A 15,686-nucleotide genomic window follows, 5' to 3' on the forward strand; every position below is an offset into this window, starting at 1 on the left:
ACTGAGAACCACCCAGCTCAGTGGGTCAGAGCTCCAACAGCTGATTGGGAACAACCTTCAAATTCAAAGGATCCTTTCAGACATTTTGAGCCTCCAGAACTGATGGCCGATCTTTTTTAGACTTTTTGAGACTAAATGATTCATTGATTGATGAAGGAAAAAAAAAACAGTAGATTAATAATTAAGACAAAATAACCATTAGCTTTCCTTGTTATCAGCTGATTAAATTAACTCCTTCTGGTTTTTATTAAGACAGGAACAGAGTCCAAACCAAAGGAGAAGTTACACAACGCTGCCCAACGTCTACCTCTGCCAACATTTCAGTCAACTGATCACAATAAAACCAGTGAAGCTTCTCATCCTTTGACCCAGAGCCGTCTGTTTGACGGTTTGACAACAACTTCTCAGCAGCTCCGTTCAACAAGACGAATCAGACCATCGGCCAGTCCCTGAGACCTCGGCGTCATCGCTCCTTTTAGTGTGAACAAAGATGAAAAACTCACCATGATCCACTCTGAACAGAACAAACAGATTTATCCACCTGATCCGCGAAGGATCGACACACGACTGAAGGATCAACAGACAAAACAAACAGCCGACACAAACCAGAACTACCTGTTCTCTTCCTCCTCAGCTGTTGCATAAATATGAAGCAGACAGCAGGTATTTCACAGGTGTGACAGGAGGTGCAGGTGCAGGACAACTGATTTACAGCAGCTCAGCTCAGGTTCCTCTGTCTGCGTTCACACAACAGCCGGCTGCATGACTTACTGAGACGAGACAAACCCAAAGTGATGCAAACTCACATTTAAAGCACAGGCACTTCACTTTAATCCATAATAACCTCATCATGCTGTAGATCAGCTGGTCAGACAGTAAACTGGCCTTGTGCTCCTCCGGGCTGTTTAGTAAATCTACCTGGTGACAGGAGGCTGTGTCCAATCACAGGTGCTCTCAGAGAGAGCGAGCGCTCCTATTGGCTGCTCTACAGACGTCTGATTCAGTGGAGGAAAGTCCTGCAGGAAAAGTTTCTGTCTACACTGCAGAGCGACCTGAACAAAGGAGGAGGACTCAGACAGTCTGACAGAGAGGAGACAGTGAAGGCAGTGAAACAGAGTCAGTCCACCAGGAGTCTGACAGAGGAAGAGAAGTTCACCATGAAGCTGCTGCCTTCGTGTTCCTGGAACATCTGGATGTGCTGACGGCTTCGTTAGGGAACGTTATCAACATCCACAGGAGAGCAGGAGAGGAGCGGCCATGTTGGATGGTGCTAACAGTTTAGCCTCCTGCTAACTGCTGGCTAGCGTTAGAGCCTGAACCACAGATCACAGGTCCACACATGAGCACAGAAAACACAGAGCTGCTGCAGTAAAACAGCTTCAGGATCACATCAGTCAGGACGACTGCAGCTGCTAACTTTACTTTCCTGCTCGTCTCATCTGGTGGGAGGGGCTCAGGACAGAGAAGTGCCCAACTATGGAGTCAAAGAATCAGCCTTGTTACAGTAAAAACATCCACCCAGGCCCGAATGCCCCGCAGTCAGTCTGCTCCAGTCACCACATAGGGACCGACTTCAGAGGAATCCAGTCACCACATAGGGACCGACTTCAGAGGAAACGCTCCAGTCAGGATGTGGTGTGACGGTTTTCCACTGAGAAAACACCCACAGCTCCTGTTGTGGAGGCCGGGTGTCCGTAAACAGCAGAGAGAGGCTGAATATTCAGCAGGCTGCTTTTCCCCCAATAAAACCTCATCGTTAATGGAGGGAAAAACACTTTTCAGGCATCAGGAAGTGTGTACTTGTGGCATCTGGCCCTCATTAGGTTGTTTTTGCAGCAGAAGCTGCTGAGCCGCCTGTGGAGAAGACGCCAGTCAGGTACGGAGGCCGGACGCCTCCACGCCGGCGTTCACTGCCGTTTGGCAGCGTTGGCTGCGGGGCTGACCTTCCTGTATGGCAACTTTATCTGCCACCGGGTCAGAGGAAGAAAAACAAGACGGGAAAGAGGAGAGTTTTTCTAAAGCTACATAGAACTCAACATAAAACCTTCATCTCTGAGTAGACAATGAATTTCTGGACAACAAACAGCAGGTCTGCAGCCATGCTAGCAGCTCTGTGAGGCTGTGGTGCTTTGGGCTAAATGTTAACATCCGTGTGCTACGCTGCCCTCAGTGGCATCCTAGTTTAGCCCGTTAGCATGCTAACATCTTCATCAACATTAGGACGAGACCTCCACAGAGACGAGTTCTGAAGGACAGAAACCAAAGAACTGGAAAATGTGACGCTGACGGCGACAGATGAACCATTAAGGTCACATCCTGCACAACACAAGCCGTTTAACCATTTGGAGGGTAATTAACGCCGGTTAATTGATCTCTGGCATCTGGCAGCGGCGTGTGCGTCGGACTGGACTCATCCCAAACATCAGACCCGTCTGCAATAACTAAATGTTGAAGACGAGTGCTGAACCTCCACCAATGGGTTCATCGAGCTGGTCTGACAGAAAACTAAAAGAAACCTCTAATCTGGACCCAGATCTTGACCGACACGCTCATGTTTAATCCCAGGCACCCTGAAGGCAGCACTGCTGGATAATCACACATCAGGTTATTTCTGGTGCTTTCACTCTCAGCTCCTGCTATTCTTCCTCTGGTCTCGTGTACGGAAATCAAACAAAATGATGCGTCCACCCCGTCATTATGTTCATTCCTCTGTCTGAGCGACTCTCAGCGTGCATCCAGCCTTTTAAAAATGAGTCCTGTTATTTCAAGCAAACTTCAGAGATCTGAGCATAAAACAGCGTCTTGAATGAGGATTTAAAATTACAGAGCAGCAGTGAGGACCATCTGTGAGACACATGCAGAGACTCCAAACCCAGCAGAGTCCACATGTGCAGCGAACTGCACGCTCTGAAGATCAGCCTCCAGCTCAATGAATCGAGTCATGGGTCAGATCACTGGATCAGAAAAAGAGACAATAAAACGCTGCTGTCCTCTCCTCTGCACCGCTGCTGACGCTCTGCTCCTTGGAAAGAAAAAGAGAAACCATCTTTCTTCAGTCTAAAGACATCAGTGACTTCAGGGGAGAGACGAAGAGAAACCAAACCATGTGTTCACCGTGATCCTGAACTACAGCAGCAGACCCTTTTCACTCAGACCGGCTTCACTGCACCTCATTTTATGCTTGTTTATGACTTAAGGTTTGCAGTTTGATCGTCTGTGAGGTCGTTTTAGAGTCTAAAAGCCCTTAAAGGTCCCAACAGACCGAACAAAGACGGAAACACCCAGAGGAACGAGGACTCCCTTCCTGCTCCGAGTCTGACTTGAGGACCATCGTCACCCTCTTTGCAACAGTACAATGATGAACTTTAACACTGCTCTTGTGAACAGGAGCCCGTCTGCTGCCTCCCTCCCAGCTGCCCTGAACACGCCGACAACAGCGCCCCCCCCAGGACGCACGGCTCTGCTGCAGCAACCAGCAGCAGCTACACGGTGTTTCCTCTGCACGCTCTCACAAGCTTCTCAGTGACTGATCAGTACTGATCCCTGGTTACTGCACAGATTCAGGTCTCAGGATCTGCTGACTGTTTAAGTCTCCGTCTGATTTCCGTTAAAAGATTCCAACCTGTTTTAATGCAAATTAACTGAAAATACACATTTCCTAAGTTTTAAATCTGTAGTGAAGCAAACTGCCTCGTCACCTTTGTCTAATCTGTTCCTTTAGTGTGTTTACAGTGAGGGACGCTGGGGGGGGGGGGGGGGCAGTCTAAACTGCTCCAAAGGTTTCACACACAAAAGCACAAGCGTGTCTTTGGAACAAAAGGTGTGCAGTGATCGTCCTGTTAGCAGGTGAGCTACAGACGCCCACTGACCAGCTTCCTTCCTTCTCACCGCCCCCTCCCTCAGTCTTTATCACAGATCACAGGCTTTCATGTTTAAATAAACATGACCCCCCCGTGGTGACATCAGCGGTTAGGCCTGATTAACAGACTTCGTCACTGACAGTCAGGGGCATGAAGCTAATCTGTCAGTGTGATGATAGTTTGTCTGGAGATAAACGGCTCCTTATCCCTCAGGGAGCAGAACGAGGAGGCTCTGAAGACCTGCCATCGGTCCTCAGCCGTTCAGACAGGAACCACCGGGTTCTTCCAGAGGCCCCGAAGAGACGAGCTGAACGTGGGAGGGAGGGAGGGAGGGAGGGAGGGAGGGAGGGAGGGAGGTTATCCCGTTAGGGTGGCAGCTAAATGATTTGTTCTACTGAGAGAAGGGGAAATAAAACAGTGTATGTGGGGGAGGAAGGGGGAGCGTTTTGGGGATGACGACACTTCTCTCCCCGTTAGCCGTCCACACACTGATCACACTGAGTTATTCCCACGGGGGGGGGGGGGGGGGGGGGGGGGGGGGGGAGCCTGCTGGGGACATGTGGAAGAAGATGAGGATGTATCTGGACTACATGGGGATGGAGAGTCGTTCTAGATCTATCTAGATCTACTGCATCATGGCCGCCACAGCAGACGCCACAGGGGACGGTCCCTGCTGGGAAAACATTCAACCAAACAACATTTACTTTAACATCTTCACCCCTGAGCTTTCAAAGAGCTTCATGAGCTCCTAAAGGTCCACCAGACTGACAGACTGACAGAAAACAAGTCCACCAGCACAGCTTCAGACGGTCACTGGGTATTTAAACACTGGGTATTTACATACAGCAAAGGTTCAGGTGTGAAGGTTCAGGTGTGAAGGTTCAGGTGTGAAGGTTCAGGTGTGAAGGTTCAGGTGTGAAGGTTCAGGTGTGAAGGTTCAGGTGTGAAGGTTCAGGTGTGAAGACATGTCAGAATGCTTTCACACATATTTCCTGTGTCAGACCCTGCACAGTCCTGAACATGTTAAATACCCACACTACAAACATACATGTAACATGTATGTCGGAGAATTAAAGGTGTGAAACAAAAACATGTGATTGGTCGCTGAGGAAAGCTGAGGTCAGCCCGCTGTATGACATCATCACACCGCGCTGAACGACGGGCGGCTTCAGAGAGAGGACTCCATTATCAGTCCTATCAGTCTCATCTACGTCAGCACGCTGGACTAAATAACAGAAACACCTCTCAGCACAGATTCCATCTCCCACAATCCTCCTGCAGACGAACAGAATCTGATAAATCACAGAGTCATCTGATCGACAGCTGATCGTCTCTGTCCTCTAACGGGAAGATTTACTGCTTTACTCTGTTTCATATTAATGTTTTTATTCTTTAACTGTTGGGGAGACAAACCCAAAGTCATGAAATGATGGTTTTTCAGCATTAACAGTTTACTTTAGATGTAAAAACCCTGTTTCTTCCCTCCAGACTGACACACGACTCAACAGCCGATCTGGACACTAAACACAAAGAGCAACGACGCTCGAGTGTCTTTAGAAAGACTGAACTCACAGGAGAGGAGCCGTGCTAACTAATGACTTCCTATCATCCTTTATTATGTCGGCTCGGTCACGGGGTCAGAGGCTAGGAAAACAGTGGCATGCCTTCATCGGTACTGTGTTGGCAGAGGAGGGGTGAGGAGGGTGAGGAGGGTGAGGAGGGTGAGGGGTCCCAGTGGGAGTCATCCTGGTCAACAATGGCAGTAACATTCCTCTGAAACACTGGAAACATTGTGGCTGCTCTGTTTTGGTCGAAGTGGGGATCCTCCCGGCAAACAAAGGGATTAACTCCCAGGGTATTCTGGGAAGGGGGGGGGGGGGGTGATAATACTAGAGTGAACAGGTGTTACTTCTCTACCACTAAGTTTTCATGTGGTTGACAGTTGGTCGTCTATTTAACTTAAAGCTTAAGTAGGAGATCAACATTGTTTCAGTAGCCAGAGAGGAAACAGAGGAGGTTCATCACAAAGCACTAACTAAAGGGCCACTCCACTGTTTCTATCCCTGGTCCTCTGTGTCCTCATCCTGGTGTCTGAGTGACTGGTAGGTAGTAAAAGTGTTGGAACTGGTCCAGTAGATCACCTCAGCCAGCAGACACCAAACGGGCTGCAATGGCTGCAACGTGATCCTTTGGGACAACTGCACCTGATCACAGTAGGTCCACTAAAAGAGCTTGTTTGATCCACTGACAGGCTCAGAGTGTTATTCTAAGTGTGTGACAGCATCATGGAAAGGATCCCTACAGAGAGAGACCTGGAAGATCCTTTTGGTTTAACCACAAACAGCACACAGACTACATTCACTAAAACAGGGATTTTAGAGCTGCTGCCTCCATCAGTCAGTGTGTTACTGTGTGTTACACACATGTTGTGTTGGAGCTGAACTAACGATTTAAAACACAAAAACTAAAGGCTAAAGATACACAACACTTCTATTTTCAACGTGGCTGAACTGTGTCAAGCAGCACAGAGCAGATGACACGAGCAGGAAGTCAGACAAGTTTTCCAAATAAAAGAGAAGTAAAGTGTGAGAGTAAGTAAAGAATAAAGAGTTCAGACTTTCAGTCATATATTATATATTATATATTATATATTCCACCACATCAATATTTCTTTAGAATCAGTGGCACCAGGCCAGAAATTAACCGCTCAGAGAGGTTTTAACACTATGTTCGACTTAAAAATACTCACTTTGACTTTAGCTGCTGTCTGTAGCAACAACAGACAGTCTGTTAACCTCACTAATAACTACTGATAAAGTCTGTTAACCTCACCGATAACCAGTGATAGCCTGTTAACCTCACTAATAACTACTGACAGTCTGTTAACCTCACTAATAACCAGTGACAGTCTGTTAACCTCACTAATAACTACTGACAGTCTGTTAACCTCACTAATAACCAGTGACAGTCTGTTAACCTCACTAATAACTACTGATAAAGTCTGTTAACCTCACTAATAACTACTGACAGTCTGTTAACCTCACTAATAACTACTGATAAAGTCTGTTAACCTCACTAATAACTACTGACAGTCTGTTAACCTCACTAATAACTACTGATAAAGTCTGTTAACCTTACTAATAACTACTGACAGTCTGTTAACCTCACTAATAACTACTGACAGTCTGTTAACCTCACTAATAACTACTGATAAAGTCTGTTAACCTCACTAATAACTACTGACAGTCTGTTAACCTCACTAATAACTACTGATAAAGTCTGTTAACCTCACCGATAACCAGTGATAGTCTGTTAACCTCACTAATAACCAGTGACAGTCTGTTAACCTCACTAATAACTACTGACAGTGTGTTAACCTCACCGATAACCAGTGATAGTCTGTTAACCTCACTAATAACTACTGATAAAGTCTGTTAACCTCACTAATAACTACTGACAGTCTGTTAACCTCACTAATAACTACTGATAAAGTCTGTTAACCTCACCGATAACCAGTGATAGTCTGTTAACCTCACTAATAACCAGTGACAGTCTGTTAACCTCACTAATAACTACTGACAGTCTGTTAACCTCACCGATAACCAGTGATAGTCTGTTAACCTCACTAATAACTACTGATAAAGTCTGTTAACCTCACTAATAACTACTGACAGTCTGTTAACCTCACTAATAACCAGTGACAGTCTGTTAACCTCACTGATAACCAGTGACAGTCTGTTAACCTCACTAATAACTACTGACAGTCTGTTAACCTCACTGATAACCAGTGCTGAAGGACACGGCGGCCTGTGGATAAATATTGACCTGTGCTCTGCAGACGTCAGTGAACACGTGAAGCAGCCAGACGAGAGTCAACAGCAGATCAACCCGTCCGTCAGACCATCTGTGGTCATCATCAACTCCACCACGGTAACCAGGCAAACAACCCGGCTTAGGGAGGCACAGACGGCCAACAGACCGCAGGGCCTCTACATCACATGAAGAAATCCAGTGAAGGATATTAATAAAACAACACTGTGACAGCAGGGACGTGTTCCAGTCCACTGTGTGTTTTCTCTGCCTGCTAACCAGCTACCTGCCCGGTAGCCAGGCTCCACGGGAAACATGAAGGCTTCTGGGTAGGACGCCACTGTCCACGCCGCGCCAACACCACGCCGGCTGTCACGTTAGAAAGTCGACAGATTTAGTCTCCACTTAACCCCTGAGGAATGAATCCAGCTCTCCTCTCAGGCAGAAAACCAGGAACCTGAACAGCACCAACAACCAGTGGACGGTGTTGCCATGGTGATCTGCCCCTCACCTGTGGAAACTGAAACCTGAGAGGGAGGCGGCCTGAAGTCAGACTGACCTCAGCTCAGTCAGGCGTCTCCCCCTCGTACTGAAACTGATGATGATGATGATGATGATGGGATCGGGGGAGCGAGCCCCTCGCTGTAAACACTGACCACACAGGAAGTCATTTCCTGTTGCAGGCCGACGCCCTTCGTCTTCATGTTTCTACATAACTACTGGCACTCGCTCTGCTTCTGCCCGTCAGCGCCGCCGTGTTCACCGGCTGGAGCACCCTAACCCGTCGGGAGGTCACATGACCGCCGGAAATAAGACGTTTACTTTAGTCAGAGGAAGGCGTCTGTCATTTCCTGCTGACTTCTGCGCCGCATGAAACTGAAAACAGGCCTCTGACTGTCTGGGATGTGTTTGCTCGATGAGAGATGAGTGACAGAGGCGGCTGGGCCCTGGGGGGTTCCCAGGCTGCACCCTGCAGCTGGCTAGGTACCTGTGCAGGTGAGCTCCACGTCAGCTGACGTACAGCACGTCTGGTCCAGAGTGCAACTCGACCGCACGTTCTGGACGCCGACCGCTGAAACACCCAGAGCGCCTGTTAATCGATCAATCAGTGAAGCTTTCCAGCTGCAGAGACGCTCTCTAGCTACAGCAGCCTGGCAGGAGGAGTCTGAGCACGCCTGCATATCTGAGGATTATCAGAGCAGCCCCTGGGGGGGGGGCTCGGCCCTCACAGCACTTTCCCTTCATTCAGCGGGGCCTCTGGTGACAGCTGCCTCTACACCCACACCTCTACAGTGTGTGAGGACAGCAGGGGGGAGGGGGGCAACGGAGTCAGCACCAGGTTCTCCAGGACCCCCCCCAGCAGTGGGACGGTTCTGTGTTCACGTCCCATTACTGAAGCAGGAGACATTCAAGACCACACAGAACATAAGTAAAGGAGAAAACTGAACAGGAAGTCTGTCTGTCTATGACAGTGTGACGTGGAAACAGAAAAGCTGAGCCCCCACCTGCAGGTTCATCTGAACACCCCCGAGCTGACAGGTGACACACCTGACGTGCGGCCTGCATCAGTACCTGCTGGCCAATAGAAACGCAGCGTTTCTGACATCATCTGTGGTGTCTGCTGTACTTTTCTCTGAAGGTGTGAAATGTGCCCCCCCCCCCGAGGGTCCACTTCCTCACACACCTGTCGTACTGAAAAAGGTGCTGCTGGACGCTGCAGCAGAACATCCAGAGCGTCAGGGAGCAGTCCGGTCGGCTGCAGCCCCCCCCCCATGTGTTTCAGACACACAGAGCTCCGTCTCTGATTGGTGGAGGACCAGGAGACCAGGAGACCAGGAGACCAGGAGACCAGGAGACCAGGAGACCAGGAGACCAGGAGACCAGGGACCGAAGACTCCTCAGATGGTGACTCAGATTTAAAGCCAGTGGACGTGAAAATGATCCTGATGCGATACAGCGAGCACATGACGACGGAGGGGGGGCCGTCACCGAGGGATTAACATACCAGGAAACAAAACATCTTTGTGAAACACACTTCAAGGTTTGGCCGGGGTTAATCCCCGCTACGCCGACAAATACCTTCATCGTGTTCACGTCCCAGCAGGAGCCCGAACAAGCTGCAGCCTGCAGGCCTGAACCATCCGACGCCTCCCCACATGGGGGGGGGCAGCTCGACCGTCAGATCAGGGCTTTTATGCTCACTGTCCGTTCATCTGTCCTTTATTCTCTCCACTAATCCATCAGGCGTTTGGTCCATTAAATGTTTCCTGAAGCACAACCTCAGATGTTTTAGTCAGAGGAGACGTTCAAGAGTCTGGACTGATGAATGTAATAGTTGACAACGGTTTGACTCCTGGATTGACAGAAGCTGTTCCACCTCACAGACCTCAGCCTGCCCAGGACGTCCCGGGGGACAGATTCGTATTACAGAGTTGTGGCCTCTCAGAGACGCTCAGCTAACACGCAGCTCGCTCCACAGCCTGAGCACATCTACAGGTCGCCGCCATCACACATCAGCTTGCACCGTTTATTTACCAACTCCACTGGACCCATCGTGGTTTATACATCCGTGCCAGCACTGCGGTAGAAGCCACGGCTGCATCATCACACCAGAATACGGCGCCGCTTCTCCGCCTCACTTCCTGTGCATCCCTGTGGTTTTACAACGAAACAACGTCTGTACAACTGCTGACAGACGCCTGAAGCACGCTCAGTTTTTACTCCCCGTGTTTTATATTTCTAAGCCATGGGGGTTTAATCAGTGTCAAACTTTTCCAGAGACGCTGCAGTATGAGCCAATCAGCAGCCGGCTGGGCCAGAGGCATGATGGGAAGAGCATTACTGCTCATATTCAAAAAAATTCCCAGCTGACCTGAAGGCACCGGGAACCGGAAATGCGACACACTTCGCAGAGACGTTCACCACTTGGGCTGATAGCTTCGTCTTCACAGGACTCTCATGTCTAAAGGTGATGCTAATTTAGCTCAGCGTAAAGGCTGCTGGGGTTATGTAGCACGTTACCTGTAAGGACCAGTTCGAACACCTTTAGAGAGAGTCACCATGTTGTATCCATGGCAACAGTCCGTCACATCCCCAAAACACCACTGGATGAGTCTTTTTTATACTTCCTCCTGACTCCCACTTCAGAGCCCCCCCCCCTCCCATACAGAGTATCTGTGATCAGAGAGAGCATGAGAGAGGTCTGCCAATCCATCCGAGGCCTGCTCCGACTCCGTAAGCCTCCAAATCCAGAAACCACCAATTTAAACTGATTTTGGAGCCGTTGTGCCGAAGCTTTGATCGCTCCAATAATCCCCCCCCCTAACTAATGTGGAAACAGTGTGAGGCTGGCAGCCGCCCTGCAAATCTGTCAGGAGGATTCCCTGAAACCTGACTTCTCTTTTGTTTTTATTACGTTCAACAAGTCGTCCATCTAACCTCTGATTCTGGTGTCTGGCCTGCTGCTCAGGCCTCAGCAGATCTCCAGCTGATCTCCAGCTGACCTCCAGCTGATCTCCAGCAGATCTCCAGCAGATCTCCAGCTGACCTCCAGGTCGAAACTCTTCTTTTCAAGCCAGAATGTCAGATTTTAAGCACTGAAACATGCAGTAGAACCACAAAGAGGGGGGGGGGGGGGGGGGTGCACAGATGTTCAACCAAAACTACAACCCCCACCCCCCATGAGAAATTACAGAGCGAACACCACAGCGAGGACGCTGCGAAAACTGGACGGCCGCAAGAAAAGCAGGCAAAGTTTGACACAGAGCCCCATCAGACGGGGCGGGGGCGTGGAAGTCACTTCCTCCAAACAAACGGGGGGGGGGGGGGGGGGGCGAGGGGGGGGCAGACGCCCAGCTTCGATCACGTGGACAGAGGGGTCGTCTCACTACGGCGTTAACCGACAGCCCTCGGCCAAATGTCCTCTCAGGCTGAGGCAGAGTGACGACGGCGTGGACCAGAGCTCCACTGAGCTCCAGCAGAGGGACGTGTGGCTACGAGCAGGTTCAACACTTAGAGAACCACCAGAGGGAGGAACAGGAGACGGCCGTGCTGTGGCCGGAGCCAGGACGCCTCCCCCTCATGTTCCCCCTCGTGTTCTGGGGATGTTCCCCCTCGTGTTCTGGGGATGTTCCCAGGCTGAGTGGAACCTGTTATAGGACACTAATGGCACCTTTCCATCACACAGTTTTAGCTCTACTCGCCTCTACTGTACTCGGTTTGGTTGGTTTCCATTACAGTAGCGTACCGGCTCAAAGTGGGGGGGTCGTCATAGCGAGGCGACCTGAAGCTCCGGTGGTTCATTTGTATGCGACACAAACACAAACACAACTGAGGACGTGGAGCGTTTGGTTTGTGTGGATCCGTTCACCTCGTTCACAGGAATAATAAAAACTGTTTCCAGGTTTAAAGACGGAGGCTTTGATCGCTCTCATGACTCATCCAGTGACGTCGCTCCCCGGCCAATCGGTGGCCTGCAGTCTGGTGACGTCACAGTTTCAGCTCCACTCAGCTCGCTTGGAACCCCGGCAGAGGAGGTACTGAATAATACCTGGTACCAGGAACTATCACCTGGTGGAGAACCCTACAGACCGAGCAGAGCAGGTGGAAAAGCACCATAAGCACCACGACTCTGATCGCTTTCATCAAACCGCCGACACACTCATCATATTCATCATGTCCCTCCTCTTCCTCCTCTTCCTCCTCACGTCCCTCCTCTTCCTCACAACAGTCCAGGGCTTCATCTCCTAGAGCCTGAGAGCCCAGCAGGAGGTCCAAACTCTACACAGGGAGACCACCCAGACAGGCAACAGGTAGAAAACAGACAGACAACAGGTAGAAAACAGACAGACAACAGGTAGAAAACAGACAGGCAACAGGTAGAAAACAGACAGACAACAGGTAGAAAACAGACAGACAACAGGTAGAAAACAGACAGGCAACATACAGACAACAGGTAGAAAACAGACAGGCAACAGGTAGAAAACAGACAGACAACAGGTAGAAAACAGACAGACAACAGGTAGAAAACAGACAGGCAACAGGTAGAAAACAGACAGACAACAGGTAGAAAACAGACAGACAACAGGTAGAAAACAGACAGGCAACATACAGACAACAGGTAGAAAACAGACAGGCAACAGGTAGAAAACAGACAGACAACAGGTAGAAAACAGACAGGCAACAGGTAGAAAACAGGTAGAAAACAGACAGGCAACAGGTAGAAAACAGGTAGAAAACAGACAGACAACAGGTAGAAAACAGACAGACAACAGGTAGAAAACAGGTAGAAAACAGACAGGCAACAGGTAGAAAACAGACAGACAACAGGTGGGAACCAGTGAGCTGAGGCTGAACAGACACACAACATTGAACATATTCCTGTTTTACCAGCAACGCTTTGTGGGATTGTTTGGCCTGGTGTGGCCTGGCCTGGTTTGGCCTGGTGTGGCCTGGTTTGGCCTGGCCTGGTGTGGCCTGGCCCTGCAGCACCTCCTCACCCGGAACATCGAAGACACACTGAACTAATCCGGGTCCTTCGACCAAAGGCTCGTGCGTGTTCACACAGACACAAACTAACCTGAGAGCTTCCAAACTTCAGGCACGAGCTCTGATAAGCTGCTGACGTCCACTTACCGGAGCCGTTGGACCCGGACCCGGACCCGGTCTGAGTATCCCCGGTGTCCCTGTCGACCCGGACCCGGTCTGCGTAGCCCCGGTGTCCCTGTCGACCCGGACCCGGTCTGCGTAGCCCCGGTGTCCCTGTCGACCCGGTCCTCCGGTCTGGGTAGCCCCGGGCTCTCTGTGGACCCGGACCCGGTCGGTAAGTCCTCTGGGCGTCTCTGGACTCCAGTAGTCCGGCTGGAGCGGTAACTCTCCGTCAGACCGTCCGTCTGTCTGTCTGTCTGTCTGTCGGGTCCGTGCGCTCCTGCAGCTCTTTGTACTTTCAGCGAGGCACTGACCCGCGCGCATGCGCTGAAGAACTCGGAGCGGAAATGAAGGTCAAGCGGAGCTACAGGTGAAGTCTACCTGCTGTAGTTTACCTGCTGTAGTTTACCTGTTGGAGTCTACCTGCTGTAGTTTACCTGCTGTAGTTTACCTGTTGGAGTCTACCTGCTGTAGTTTACCTGCTGTAGTTTACCTGTTGGAGTCTACCTGCTGTAGTTTACCTGCTGTAGTTTATCTGTTGGAGTCTACCTGCTGTAGTTTACCTGCTGTAGTTTATCTGTTGGAGTCTACCTGCTGTAGTTTACCCGCTGTAGTTTACCTGTTGGAGTCTACCTGCTGTAGTTTACCTGCTGTAGTTTACCCGCTGTAGTTTACCCGTTGGAGTCTACCCGCTGTAGTCTACCCGCTGTAGTCTACCTGCTGTAGTTTACCTGCTGTAGTTTACCCTCTGTAGTTTACCCGCTGCAGTCTACCTGCTGCAGTCTACCCGCTGTAGTTTACCCGCTGTAGTTTACCCGCTGCAGTCTACCCGCTGTAGTTTACCCACTGTAGTCTACCCGCTGTAGTCTACCCGCTGTAGTTTACCTGCTGTAGTCTACCTTATTTTATTTAATTTGTTAGGCACTATTTCTCTGCATCCGCTGAGACACTTTGTAAACTTATTCTGATGTTTATTTCATTCCTTTCTGTAACTGTGTACTGCTTCAACTTTTGTATTCTGGCAAAATGATTTCCTTCAGGATGAATAAGGTTCTTATCTTATCTTATCTTATCTTATCTTATCTTATCTTATCTTATCTTATCTAATAAACTACAGCGGGTAGACTCCAGCGGGTAAACTACAGCGGGTAAACTACAGCAGGTAGACTCCAGCGGGTAAACTACAGTGGGTAAACTCCAGCGGGTAAACTACAGCAGGTAGACTCCAGCGGGTAAACTACAGTGGGTAAGCTACAGCGGGTAGACTCCAGCGGGTAAACTACAGTGGGTAAACTACAGCAGGTAGACTCCAGCGGGTAAACTACAGTGGGTAAGCTACAGCGGGTAGACTCCAGCGGGTAAACTACAGCGGGTAAACTACAGCGGGTAAACTACAGCAGGTAGACTCCAGCGGGTAAACTACAGTGGGTAAGCTACAGCGGGTAGACTCCAGCGGGTAAACTACAGTGGGTAAACTACAGCGGGTAGACTCCAGCGGGTAAACTACAGTGGGTAAGCTACAGCGGGTAGACTCCAGCGGGTAAACTACAGTGGGTAAACTACAGCGGGTAAACTACAGCAGGTAGACTCCAGCGGGTAAACTACAGCGGGTAAACTACAGCAGGTAAACTCCAGCGGGTAAACTACAGCAGGTAGACTCCAGCGGGTAAACTACAGCGGGTAAGCTACAGCGGGTAGACTCCAGCGGGTAAACTACAGTGGGTAAACTACAGCAGGTAGACTCCAGCGGGTAAACTACAGTGGGTAAGCTACAGCGGGTAGACTCCAGCGGGTAAACTACAGTGGGTAAACTACAGCGGGTAAACTACAGCAGGTAGACTCCAGCGGGTAAACTACAGCGGGTAAACTACAGCGGGTAGACTCCAGCGGGTAAACTACAGAGGGTAAGCTACAGCGGGTAGACTCCAGCGGGTAAACTACAGTGGGTAAGCTACAGCGGGTAGACTCCAGCGGGTAAACTACAGTGGGTAAGCTACAGCGGGTAGACTCCAGCGGGTAAACTACAGTGGGTAAACTACAGCGGGTAGACTCCAGCGGGTAAACTACAGTGGGTAAGCTACAGCGGGTAGACTCCAGTGGGTAAACTACAGTGGGTAAACTACAGCGGGTAAACTACAGCGGGTAGACTCCAGCGGGTAAACTACAGCGGGTAAACTACAGCGGGTAGACTCCAGCGGGTAAACTACAGTGGGTAAGCTACAGCGGGTAGACTCCAGCGGGTAAACTACAGTGGGTAAACTACAGCGGGTAGACTCCAGCGGGTAAACTACAGTGGGTAAACTACAGCGGGTAGACTCCAGCGGGTAAACTACAGTGGGTAAGCTACAGCGGGTAGACTCCAGCGGGTAA

General features: G+C 50.0%; 1 protein-coding gene across 1 annotated transcript in view; it reads right to left on the reverse strand.

Moving 5' to 3' along the window:
* The window catches only part of kank1a (KN motif and ankyrin repeat domains 1a), a 29,552-nt gene extending 16,095 nt beyond the window's left edge, over positions 1 to 13,457 (reverse strand). The window contains exon 1 of the mRNA XM_070833680.1: positions 13,305 to 13,457. The gene's annotated coding sequence lies outside the window, so the exon portion shown is untranslated. The remainder of the gene's footprint in view (positions 1 to 13,304) is intronic.
* Positions 13,458 to 15,686: the final 2,229 nt, after the last annotated feature.

This window comes from Pempheris klunzingeri, chromosome 7, assembly GCF_042242105.1.
Source record: "Pempheris klunzingeri isolate RE-2024b chromosome 7, fPemKlu1.hap1, whole genome shotgun sequence".
NCBI classification, from domain to species: Eukaryota; Metazoa; Chordata; class Actinopteri; order Acropomatiformes; family Pempheridae; genus Pempheris; species Pempheris klunzingeri.